This window comes from Lolium perenne, chromosome 2, assembly GCF_019359855.2.
Source record: "Lolium perenne isolate Kyuss_39 chromosome 2, Kyuss_2.0, whole genome shotgun sequence".
Classification (NCBI taxonomy): Eukaryota; Viridiplantae; Streptophyta; class Magnoliopsida; order Poales; family Poaceae; genus Lolium; species Lolium perenne.
This window is the reverse complement of record NC_067245.2, coordinates 198,867,466-198,881,223: the sequence shown is the minus strand read 5'-3', so window position 1 is coordinate 198,881,223 and position 13,758 is coordinate 198,867,466. Positions and strand designations below refer to the sequence as shown.

Genomic DNA, 13,758 nt, shown 5'->3' with positions numbered 1-13,758 from the left:
AGCCGCTAGCTGTTTTCTCGTGCCTGATATTCTCACACTGCTTTTATAATCATGCTATGTGCATTTCCAATCTGCTTGCTCTTATACCTCATCTTTAGCTTATAGCTATTTTTTTCCATGAATGCTCCTGTCGCACAGCTTGTATAGTTATTGCTGCGTGCATGTCTGGTCTTTGTATTATCGTAGACTAACTTGTCAATGTTATTTTTCCTAGGGATTGATCATGCGAACCACTTATTGAATACCCAACATTAACAACGGGACGCTAGGGAAGGTTGGAATCTGAGTTCTTGGTTGGTAATTTTGGCAGTTTACTTCCGTTATTATCTATAATCTATATGCATTGTTCCTTATGCAAGAGATTAACACTTGGAACCCTGCCATATAAATGCCATTCATGCTTTACTATGTTTCTGCCTATTTGATATGCTTGTCTTGGAGCAACTGCGAAGGTGATTTGAACCTGACATTTGGTCATTCTTAATGCCAGTTTACTTTATGTGGAAAACCTTGCCATTACCCTACTCTAAATCTGAATGTCTGAAATTCATATCTCATGAAAAGCAACATCTAGTTGGTTTTAATCTGATATCTGGTAAATATTGGCTTATTCATTTGGCAGCTCAAGTTTTTTATTATTTGAAACCAGCTGACTTGGTCTTAAATGTGATATCTAAACACAGATTTAGGACAATGGAGTAGGAGGATTAGCATTTCACTTGATGGCTGAACCTAAAATGACAGGCATGTCGACCACGACTAGTGCACGCAAGAGAAGGACCTGCAGCGAGCCAGTATGTGCTTAGTACATGCATCTTATCTTATCTTGTGCTTATTTCTACTACATGCTGTTATCTGATCTCTACATTGCGTAATACATGTTTGAATAGTTAATTGTTGTAACTATGTTTGCAATATTACCAGAATGCAGTTTTAATGAAGCAGTCATCATTAGAAGATAGTCGCCAAAGCGACCCTGTGCAACATTATGATGTAAGTCTGTGCTTAGTACAAGTTCCATACATTGTCTTATTTATGGAACATGTTATTATCTTATATCTACATTGCATAATAAATGTTTGAATAGTTCACTGTTGTAACTATGTTGCAATATTACTAGAATGCAGGTGTAATGAAGAAGTCCTTAGTAGAAGATAGAGCGCAAAAAAGGTTCCGGGGTGAGCCTATGCAACGATATAATGTAAGTCTGTGCTTAGTACTTGTGACTATCTCATATCGACAATGCTTAATACATGTTTGCATAGTTCATCGTTTAACTCTTTTTGCATTATTATCAGAATGCAATTGTGATGAAGCAATCTTCATCAGAAGAGAGGCCCACAAAAAGTTCTGATCTTTCTTCTGATGCATCCTCTCATAGCCGTCAACCTAGACCATTCCTTTCATCAAACAATAAATATCTCAAGGTTGTACTTTATAAAAGACATGGTATTGCTGCTTTAAGATCTGTAGCTGATATGTTGACCAATAGTACACAAGATTCAATCAAGGCGATTGCCAAATGTCAACGTGTTATTGATGATGCTAATAGAAGTCCTCAATGATTCTATGTAATTTTTTTATTTGGGCACATTAATTGCCTTGTAATTTTTCTAGTTATTTTATTTGTGTATGTAATTGTGTGTATCATTGACACCAGATTTTAGGCTCATGAAATTTAATACAAGTTGACTAGTCAAACAACCAAGGCCCTACAACAGATTAGGCCGGCCCACTTACAGTAGTGTGGGACCCACTTTCATTTTCGGTCGACCCACCTACTTATTGGGCCGGCCCGTTAACAGGAAAGTGGGCCCCACCTGCTTATTGGGCCGGCCCACTATTCTTGTTGGGCCAGCCCACTTGCTATATGGTGGACCCCACATACTAAATGGGCCGGCCCTTTAACAGGAAAGTGGGACCCACCTGTGTTTTTGGCCTGGCCCACTATCTTGTTGGGCCAGCCCACTTGCTATATGGTGGACCCCACATACTAAATGGGCCGGCCCTATAACAGGAAAGTGGGACCCACCTGTGTTTTTGGCCCGGCCCACTTTCTTGTTGGGCCAGCCCAATTGCTATATGGTGGACCCCACGTACTAAATGGGCCGGCCCTTTAACTGGAAAGTGGGACCCACCTGTGTTTTTGGCCCAGCCCACTATCTTGTTGGGCCGGCCCACTTGCTATATGGTGGACCCCACATACTAAATGGGTCGGCCCGTTAACAGGAAAGTGGGACCCACATGTGTTTTTGGCCCGGCCCACTTTCTTGTTGGGCTAGCCCATTTGATCTATTGTGGACCCCACGTACTAAATGGGCCGGCCCGATAGCAGGAAAGTGGGACCCACATGCTAATTGGGCCGGCCCAATAACTTCTTGGGCCGGCCCACTTGCTTTAAGGTGGACCCCACTTGGTAAATGGGCCAGCCCGATAACAGGAAAGTAGGTCCCACATGTCTTGTGGGCCGGCCCTTTTGCCTGTTGACCGGTCAAACGAGTGCATTCGGCCCGGCCCACATGCTTAGTGGGCCGGCCCATTAATGTTTTGACCAGTCAACCTTAGAGGTTAGGCCCGACCCACGTAATTAATGGACCAGCCCAGCTATAAAGTTGACCGGTCAAACTAAGTCAGCTGGTCCGGCCCGCAAACTTAATGGGCCGGCCCGATTAAGACGTGGCAGGCCTTGTGTGGGCCTACCATCTACCACGGGGTTACAGCCGGTTATCGCCGTTAACTGCCAGTTAACGGCGTCTGCCACGTGTCAGTTTGCATGACGTCAACAGTCAACGGGCTCTCGGAAACACTTGGGCAACGGTCCGATTTTCCGTGGCGGAAGGGCGCCCAAGCGCGACGGACCGAAAAAATCGTCGTAGGACTTTGCCTGACGCAGTTTCGACAACAGAACCCATATCGTCGGGTTAGGCCCATAGGCGACGAAAAATACCCCTTAGCGGACGATTTTGAGACGTTGTCTATCAGAACTTTTCTTGTAGTGAAACTCGGTTTCGATAGTCCGCGCTCCGTAAAAATCATAACCAGAGTTTTGTAGGTCCAAAAATTACAAATCATATACCGTTGGAATCCTAAAAATATAAGGAACATTTTGGAACAGTAAACTGCGGACTTACAGTAGTTTGAGTTTCATTCAAATTTAAATGCCTAATCGGAGTACCTTACCAGTAAAATGAGATCTACATACCCTTTCGAGTGATTCTATTTGCATATGCTTGCAAATGGAACCCTCTGACCAGTAGCACCAAAACAATCATTTGTCTACTGTACCAAAACACCTTTTACAATTAATGGTAGTTTCTCTTCGCTAGTGCGACATAGACGGTTCGCAGTAATTCAACCAACCGTAAAACTTGACCATGACATCATGCATATAGTGACAACCAGAGAATAATAAATGAAGTGCACTTGTGTAAATCTCATATGCATCCCATTTTTTCTGTTTGTGCATGTCAATGTATGGCACCATGCTTATGGTGCAATGTTATCTCTTTGTAGATTGTGATTGTGCCGACTGCAACAGTTGTGCTTGGGAAGATTGTACCAACTCTCCACCTTATCCAGGCAAGTGACACACACAAATGTCCCAGTTTTTATCTATGCACAGTAGAAATTTTTATAGTAGACATGTCTAGGGTATATGCTTTGCTATGCAATCCCAGTAGTCTAGCTACCCCTACTTGAATTCTTTGTCGCGATTAAATTTAGTTCTTGCTCAGCTATGCTATAAAATGATTTTGATAGTGAGTTATGGAAAAACAACTAAGTTTAATGAATTACCTGGGTGGAATTGGTATTGCTCGGGTTATGTTGAGCGGTTCCCTGGGGTCATGTCGTCGAACCTCTAAACCGCCAGGTGTATCGCACTTGTGGACGGCCACCCAGGAACAAAGAGATTGTAGACAACCTTGCTCATTAGCTACCGTACAGCCACATGCTAATATGGGCTCTGGCTTGATGGAGTATGTTGTAAGAACTCGGATCCTACGTGACAGATGATGTAGGGGATTGTAGGTTGGTACGGGTCCGTAGAGAATGGTCTGGGGGATTACTTCAGAAAAGTCTTGTCCTAGTCAACATCTGTCCATTTGAGCAAAATGTGCATCATGGAAGAAGAGCAGACTAGGTCATGTGGGTAAATTTGTACAACCTCTGCAGAGTGTTAAAACTAAGTACTTAGCCGTGTCCCCGGTTACGGACAATTTAAGCGAACTGACAAGGATCCTGTTCGAAGATCTCCTCATTCCAATTTCTTAAATAAAACTTGATGGGTGAACAGGGAATATGTCAATTGGTGCAAGTGACTATCGGCTAGCAGATCCCGTGCCATGTCTATGGTCTGAGTCTACAGGGGTAGGTCGCCCAAACCAAGTTGGTCATATGAAATAGGAAGGCTCACTGATGTCTATCGGTGGTGTCTAGGTTCATTGATGTCTATCAATGGTACCGCTTAATTAGTATGAAAGAAAATGATTTCTCAAATGATAGGATAAAATTGGCTTTATGCAAATATGCCTGAGCTCTACCAGCCAAATGATCACGTATGTGTTAGGTTGCCACTTGTGTCCACCATAGTGTCATCTTGCCAATACAATTCCAAATGTATTGACCTTCGGGTTGTAACGTTTTATGTTGCAGGTTACTTCTCTAGTTGAAGATGTTTGTTTAGGTTCACGAGTCTTTGCCCAACATGTCTGCCTGTGGCTTCATGAAGGAAGATGGCTCCATGCTTTATGTTTTCCTTGCTGCTTTAAACTCTGAATTTGTGCTAGCCTGAGAGCTATGCAACTTGTATCGAACTATTTTATTTCCGTTGGATCTTAGGTTGTAATGAAGACCTTTGCTACTTGGTATTTCATCTTAAACTGTGTGTGCTAGCAGTTCGATCCAGGGACTAGCACGGTTGCACAGAGACTCTCACTTTTTCAGGTGAGGTCACTACAGCGGGTCCGGAGGGCTCGCCGGCCTGCGCAGCCGTGCCCTCCGCGCGGACTCCTTTCAGAGCTGCTCCTCCGCTGCGGCCTGCAGCTCCGCCTCTAGCCGGAGCGCGGCCCGGCGCTCCTCCTCCTCCCGGAGCGCCGCCTGGCGCGTGATCTCCTCCTTCCGGCGCGCCATCTCGAGGAAGGCCCACGCCTCCGCCTGGGCGTCCTCCTGGGCCTTCCTGGCCTTCTCCTCTAGCGCGGAGGCGCGCAGCGTCTCGGCGAGGTGCGGCCATTTGGCCAGCTCGTCGAGGTCGCGCTGCTCGCGGGACGCCGCGAGCGCCGCCTGCAGCTCCGGGTCGTCCTCCTCCTCTTGGGGCTAGGGCTGCGGCTGGGGCTGAGGTTCGTCGATGTAGAGGCCGCCGGGGTGGTGGCCAGCTCGCCTTGCAGGCGTGCTCGGCTGCGCGCGAGGCCGCGCCGTCGCGGACATGAAGCACGTGCGCCGCCGCGCATCGTGCTCCACCTCGAACCACAAGTCCCAGTTGGGACTTGCGTCGCCGTACGCGGGGTCATGCTGGAGGTCTGCCGGCAGCTGCGCACGGCGCCTCTAGACCTCCGCGACGCGGGCGCGGCCGGAGCCCGGGATAGGCAGCACCGGAACCCGATCTGGGCTCAGGTGCCAGCCGTGGGGGAGGTGCACGTCCCCCCACGGCATTGGGACGCCGGCTTCCCAGAACATCTGCGCCACCGCTACGGTGATGTAGATCCGGTCGCGTCTGGGAGGAGCCGGCGGCCCCATGGCGAACGCCGCCGGTGCGACTGGCCGGCTGCTGCCGACCTCGTGGTCGTTTGCGGAAGGGAGGAACTCGCGCTTCTGGGCCATGGCGGCGCGAAAGCTCTAGCCCGCGCGTGCGTGTGGCCAGAGTGGAGAGTGGGGACTGGATAGGGACAGTCCCCCTCCCCCAGTCCACATTTAATAGGACCTGGGGCACCGATAGCTGGGCCAGCCACGCGGACCAGGCGGACACGCGAGGACGCTGCGTGCCATCCGCGGCCACGCAAACCCGGCCCAGATTTGGGCCGGATTTGCGTCGTTCCGGACGCCGCGGCCATCCGCTTTTGCGGTGCGTCCCCGCGTTGGGCCGCATTTTTGTCCGGCTGGACCCATCCGGACGCGCGGGCGCGGGATGGGTCGCCGCGTTGGAGATGCCCTAAGGACGTTGTCTAGGTAGTCAGATGTTGATTGCTGCACCTATGTGTATCCCTCGCAACCGCAAGATGATGTTAAATCACTTGAAGATCATCATATGATGTAGGGTCGCATGTGTAACGTCTCCGAAATATATATCCACACGTTTGGGAGAAATGTCACCGTGTTGGATTTGTGATCAACAAGGAGAGTGATAAAGCATGAACATGCCGATGAAGGTTCAGCAGCGGCTCTGCGATAACCGACTAGATTAGATCTAGGCGACAGTAGATATCCGGCCGCACTCCGTGGTGAAGACGTGGCAGTGTTGACAGCGACTTCCCGGTGACGGTGACTAGGAAGGAGGCGCAAGGTGGGGCGGCTAGTGTTTTGGGGGGTGGGGGGTGCATGAGTTGGACTTATGTCAACCCTCCCCGCTCCACCCATCATAAAGGGGGCCGGCCGACCTAGGGAGAGTAGTCCATGACTAGGACTCCTCCCTTCCCAAACCGACTTGGCCGGAAGTCAAAGTCCATATGAAATCCTCGTGAGTCCTAGTGGGTCTAGGACTCACCCATCCACATCTGCGATAGGCCTAGGATGGCCCATGCGGCACGTGGACCATAGTGCCCATCCGGACCTTTCCTTCTAGAACCTTCCAAAAACTTCAGCTAAAATTTCTGGACCTTCTAGGTCTTTCGGGATATTTGTATGATCTTTTGGAACCTTCCATAAATATCTAAAACCATTTTAGACAATCTCGATTAACAATCTAGACACGTCCGGAATAATCCGAGACTCTCCAAACAACTTTTGGAACCACTTCATTTGTATCTTCTACCGCATCTACATTCTAAAGGTCTCTAAATCTTTAAGTGTGTGAACCTACTTATTTAGATAAAGTGTATATGTCCGGAACACCTTCAGTGACAATAATCGACGTTGAGCGCTTAGTCCCTGCAATTATTGTTGCATATAACACGAAGGTCTTTATCGTGTGAACATTCCAGAGTACTTCCGTGAACATGTCGTATTGCTTCTCGATGGTTTAAATAAATCGAGCTGAAACTGTTATATTATTTTCGTTTCCTGGCATGTACTCTTTCACTTGTTTCATATATTGATGCTCCTGTGAGTAACGACTTAGTCACTTGTTCGGCCAGACGATCACAAACATATAATGTCTGAGAGTGAGCCAAGAGTGTATCTTTCAATCGATGGAGTAGCAATTCCTAACCTCAACATAATGTAGAGTTACAACAAACTTTTTCAGTGTGTATGAATAACATCTTCATTATTACGTAGTTACGTGATGACGTTTGATGACCTCGTAGCAACCATTTGGCATCCAAGTCTACACTATTCTCATGGTCAAATGTATCTTTATAAATGGTAGTACTTGTCTTTGAGAACCTGCAGACAATAATATTGACGATGTGTTTCCCAATTTATCAATGGTTCTATCTAAAACTATTGTTTCCACAATAGTGTTACTCATATATTTTTTGACAACATCTGAGAAGTGCCCACAAAATATCCCTAAAGTGTAACATAAGATACTTTTTAACTGACCGGTATATTGAGCATATTTTTAAGCACCCTTATAAATTTAATGGCCTGTTTTTACATATTGAAGCATTTTAAAGTGCCCTACATTGCTACCGTGAGACTGCTCATAGTGGGAGTAACATAGGTAGTAACATCACACACCCAAAGCATTTTGGTGACATGGCATGTCAATAAATGAAGAAAGAGAATGGAGTGGTAACTAGCTATGTTACCATAACATCACACTTCTCAAGACAAAATGAGTCTACAATCTAATAAATATGGCATGTATGACACCACATATATGTAACTACCCACTATGAAGGTAGTAATATAGGGTAGTAACATACACCATGTTACTACTCTATGTTACTCCCCACTATGACTAGTCTGATGTAATGTAGAGTCCTATATCGTATCACAAGTTTTTTTTTTTGTGCACCACAAGTTTTGAATGTACTGTATCTCTGCGACTCAGCTGCTCCCGAAGCAGTTCCCGTCATATCTGGACGAAATTTCCTGGTCTACATTACCGAAACTGCATGCCCAGGAGACTTGGCATTCAGCGCACAAACATACAGGCCGAAGTAATAACTAATCCTTCTTCTCGGAAGGAAGAAAACGGAGTGCCAGTGAAGGAAAGCTATCTACTGGGCCGCGTACGTGCTTCAGTTGAACTAGGGAACAGATCCCTAATTACCTCGGGATCGATTTACTATAGGTAACTATACGGAATAGACAGAAATGCCTTATTCTAACAATAAACTACCACCTGCACATGCACGTAGCTGTATCTGCTTCTTTTCTACTCAAATTTGCCGGCCGATCGACGTACGTACGAACTGGAGTAGAAATCACTGCTACACAAGTTTGTACTGGGGATTAGCGTGGAGCTAAACTGAATTTGGGAAAGAGAGGCAGGGGATTAGCTGTTTGTTGCTTGACGCTATTACCTCTGTCCCCTACCTCTTGCCGCGGCCGGGCTCCCCTCGTTTTATGATCGATCATGTCGTGCGCGCGAAGCACGCGGGCATGGCGCGCCATCGCATGCTCGCGGCAAAAAACTAAGTGGGTTCGTCCGAACATTCGCTGACAAAGCTGCGAGTTGTGATCACATTGCTCACCATGAAGGGAAGCTCACAAACAACTAAAATCTCCCGTACTAGCAATCCGCCACTAAACCAGGGCTTATAGCAGCAAAACGTACATTGATTGAATTCAAAACCTAGCTGTTGTCACGCCGACTTGAATACAGTACCGCCTAGCTGAGTTTCGACTTGAATACGTAAACGCACGCGCGGCCATGTATGCGCAGGCTGAGTCAAACACTCCTTCTATTTCTTTGTAAAATGGCAGGCATTCAACCAAAGTGGTCGTGGGTTCAACGAAAACGACCGTCGGATTGTCCCCCCCAAAACAAATCATCTTGTTTTTCTAGGTTGGAAAAAAAAAAGCAGAATAAACGCAAGTTGATTAGCAGCCGATGGCAACAGAGATGGCCGACATGTCAGAATGAAACAGTATTCCAACACGTACAATTGAAATGGAATCCCAGAGTATATATATGCTTAGTTCAGTAATCTGAGAGCAAGTACAATAGCGCGACCATAAGCCAGTCTTCGTGATATTTGTTTATACGTGGGAATAGAGATTAGAAGAAACAGAACGAGTGAGCACTCTAATGTATGAGTCACCCCTATGTGTTTCTAGGTAACATATTAAGGCATCGTTCAGCCGGAGGGATTTCTGGGGTTTTGGTTGGTATTATACCGAGTGGTTTTGATGAAAACACACTTCCCTCGCCAAATATTCTTCCCCCTCTAATCCCCTTTCTCATAAATCAATCAGACCATTTGGGACATAAAGGTGTATCTGGGGGTTAGGGTTAGGATTAGGGTTTAGGATTATTGTTAGGGTTAGGGTGAGACGCGAGCAAAACGCAAGGGTGGAGGCGCCGCTTCTTTCCCCTCCAGCCCGATGTGTTTTCGCTGAAACACTTTGGGCTTAGCCCGTCCATTCCCGGACAGCCCGTGCATCTTTCTGGGCGTCTCACCATGGGTCGGGAATTTACACTACAAAATTGGTCAACACACTAATGCCGAACTAGGCTTAAATGAGGGCGCGCGCTCAGCGTCGGGCGACCGACCCGGGCAGAGAAAATCGGTTGTTGTCCCGGCCGTCCGATAGCGATCTACCGGCTAGAATTAGCAGCATTTCGATTTTTGCATTTTGCCCCCTGGTTTTTGGAAAATCAACCCACGGTCCTAAGCCTATCAGTTTAAACCGAACACGTGTTTCCCTTTGCCCCCAAACTTTCAGATATTTACAACAAAACCCGTTGTTTAGTATAGCAACAAAAACCCGCCGCTTTGTGTACAAAAAATAAAAAGTATTACAACAAAATTTTCACAGTAAATCTTCACATATATGTACAACAAATTATCAATATATTTACAATAATAATTAATAACAAAAACAATATTTTTTATTTGGGTGTTTACAATAATAGTCAGTTTCCATGCAATAATATCTTTACAACAAATCAGAAACATACTTACAACAATAATTAATAACAAAAACCAACATTATTTTATTTGGATGTTTACAATAAAAGTCTGCTTTCATTCCAGAAATATCTTTAGAACAAACCAGTAAAATATTTACAACAATAATTAGCAACACAGGTCACAAATAATTTGGGTGTTTACAACAAAAGTCGCAAACATCATCCACAAAAACCACAGACTATTTAAATTTCTACAGATAGAATTATAACAAAAATCACCTACTATTTTATCCAAAGTCACAAATGGTTACAACAAAATAAAAAATCACTTTGTTATTAGCATCAAAAAAAAGTTGTCTCTTTACAACAATTGTTAACAACAAATCCTACAAAATTACGGATTGTTTACAACAAATAGTTCATCATCTCACTTATGTGTTTTGCAGCGAAACCATTGTTGGGCCGAAAAAAGAAGGCCCATTAAGCCGGCGCGGGAGCGAGGCCGGACGACCGATCGCTGGCGCGCGATCGGTCGCCGGATCCAAAACGTTTTCCTTAAATGAGAGGAAGGAGAAAGAGAGAAAGTGGAAAAATATTCGCACCTACAGCATCCGATCTTGTTTAATTGACTTGAATTTAGTATAAGTTTATACTAAATTCAAGTCAATTAAAAAAAACAGGAGGGAGTAATAACCAACTCTATTGTATGTGTAAATAATAAGGACAACTTTTGATGATACAACAATTTTATATAACCGATTGTTGGCTATACTATTATCTCTCGCGCCTGTAAACATTTATCGCGGATTTTAAGAAAACTTAAAAAGGGTAATATGGTCTTTTTTACCTTAGTTAGCTATAATTCTCCCGATTAAATTATGTTGGCCCGCAAGATCCAGATCCAACCCCTGCGTACATACACATATTCGTATACGATAAGTCCAGGCCGATGCACGATCTCCCACATCCCGCATAACCTCTTCATCCCCGCGTCGTGCCGGCCATGGAGAGAGAACAGAGGACGAGCTCCTTAGTATAGAGGTGCATGGGAGACGTGCAGGCAAGGATGAGCACAATGGAGCGGCCGGTGGGTTCACCATGGCCGCGGCAGACCCTGAGGAGACCCGGCATGCACCGAACTTCACCGTGGAACTCCTCTTCGTCTTCGTCCTCCCCACGCAGCAGCTAGCGCACCCGCCTCGACGCCCTCGCCGCCTCCAAAATCAGCAATCTCCTTCCTGGCCTTCCTGTCGCCGACCGGCCAACCATGGTTGTGGCCGCTGCGGCGGCAACAACTGGAGTCCATTGATGAAGAGTTTCCTATACAACTTCGCCGACGACTACGCCTCCGTCTTCGTCTCACTTCGGTCCCCGTGAAGATCAAGAACGACACCCACAGAGGGACTCCATTGACGAGGAGTTCCCTTTACAAAACGACGATATGGGTTGTACACTTTTAATTCCCTAATTCCCATTGTACCCTTAGTTATGAAGGGGTATGGGGAGATCTGGGCCACTAATGTGTTCAAGTTTTGGGAGAGAGGGTGCACTGAAGCAAAAGTCTGTAAACATTTATCGCAGATTTTAAGAAAATGTACGTTAGAATCTATCTTGATTTAGTGAACATATTATAAGTATTTAGAACCGAAGAGACTATTGCTTCGCTCTATGCTTTGGTTTTCGACATACGATCGATATCGACGGAGGAGATAGAAGCGACATGATTATGTATGTGTTAGTAATATATCATATATACGCTGCACTAAACGCACGATTAGCACGCGGGAGACGAATCTCGTGAAGATGGCGTGCATGCATGCTGCCGATGCTGTCAAGATCAAGTATTGGTTGAGAGAGGAAGGAAGCAAGGCAAAGCCAGCCAAGTCCGACGACCTGTATTAGCGAAGTTGCACTTCGCGTTCCTCTGGATCCTGTCACAAGTTTGAGAACCGCTAGCTTAGCTAGGATCGACGTCGCGATAGCCGAGAGCGATCGGTCGGCGGACAAAACATAATGACTCGTATGCGCAGTAAAGTATGTATGGCCGGTCCTTCTCGTGTCCATGGATATGGGCTGAGAGATTAACACAAACTTTTTTACAACCAATACCATATTGCTCGACTTTTCAATTAAGTTCAACTTTAATTTTTAAAAAAAAATTGCAAAAAAAAAACTCTTCTGTTGAACGGTGGTTTTTATTTTTTAGGTTAGGCTACATAACTAGTTTTGATTAAAGTTTTATTAGTTTGTTAGTTAGCACCCGGGAGCCGAATTGAATTTCTGAGTTTATTACTCGAAAGTAAATCAATGATTTTCAGGATACCTCATTCTAAGAGTATTAAATATTTTATATTTATAATAGAAAATAGTATGTGATAGAGATTCACGAGTTGTATCTAGGCTCTAGAGATTACAAAATAAAATCTAAAATAAGTGAACAAATCTTTGAGGTTTTGAAACTCTTTCTTATTTCTTGACATAATCTTCTATTTCTGTAAAGGTATCTAAGCGTAGATGCCAATCCAGATACATTTAAATACCAACAAGGGTTTTCTTATAATTTAAATTTGTGCAGCAAAGCTAAGGCTACGCTTACACGCGCATCCGTTGAAGTTGTCAATCAACATCGTCAAGAGTACCAACACCAGTATGACAATATGGCAGGGAAAAACAATCAAACAACTTGGTCGACGTCGCTGGGAGCTGGGAATACGAACCACCATGAAGAGTGCGTAGGAGCTGGACAAATATTGTGAGAACAATTGTCCCCATGGCAACCCCGAGAAAGATGGCCTAAAATAAGACGGCTACGAAAGTCATAACATAATCTATTAAAAATAATACTTTTATTAAATACTCCACACATAAAGTGGTTTCCCCACCCCTCACGATGTCGTCGAGGCTGGCCACAGGAGCGGAAACCAATCTATGGACGAGGTAGAGGTAGAGACGGCGCTAGATTTTGTAGGAGGAGGTGCTAATACACTTAGCAATAATATGTCTTTGCTACCACCGGAAGTGTAAAAAAGCACAAGGCACCTCGTTTTGCCTTCAATTGTCTTGTATCATGAATCTGCACAATATGATCTCCATCCGAAAGCAACTGCTCCCACGTGCGATTGCTTGTAAAATCTGTTATTTCGGAGGTTTGGTCCATTCAAATTTTATGACTGGCCGACTGGCAGTCCATGAATTCAAGGGCAAGACTACAAGCCTTGCCATTCAGTGTATAACTGTACATAGACTACACATACACCAATAACTATAGATATATCCTTCTTCTCCGAAGATAGAAAAAAGAGTGCCAGTGAAGGAACGCTATCGACGGGCCGGGTACATCCGTCAAACTAAACTAGGCGACGAATCCCTAATTCCCTCGGGATCCTTTTACTAACAGGAACTCCTTTGGCTGCTAATTAACTACTAGCCGCACATCGCCAAGTTAAGTGTGTATATCTCCTAGCTCCTTAGTGCCTGCAAATTCCTTTTATTCCTCTGGTGTCTTCTCTACTCAAATTGGCCCATCCCGATCGAGGAGTAGAATACTGGATTCTCAATGGGGATTATCGAGGAATTAGGGA

At 45.2% G+C, this 13,758-nt stretch overlaps 1 long non-coding RNA gene across 1 annotated transcript; it reads left to right on the top strand.

Moving 5' to 3' along the window:
• Nucleotides 1-713: 713 nt before the first annotated feature.
• LOC139835256 (uncharacterized) lies at nt 714-1,201 on the top strand. The gene is made up of 3 exons (XR_011751040.1): nt 714-794; nt 925-993; nt 1,121-1,201. It is a non-coding gene; the product is annotated as an uncharacterized lncRNA (long non-coding RNA).
• The last annotated feature ends 12,557 nt before the right edge of the window (nt 1,202-13,758 follow it).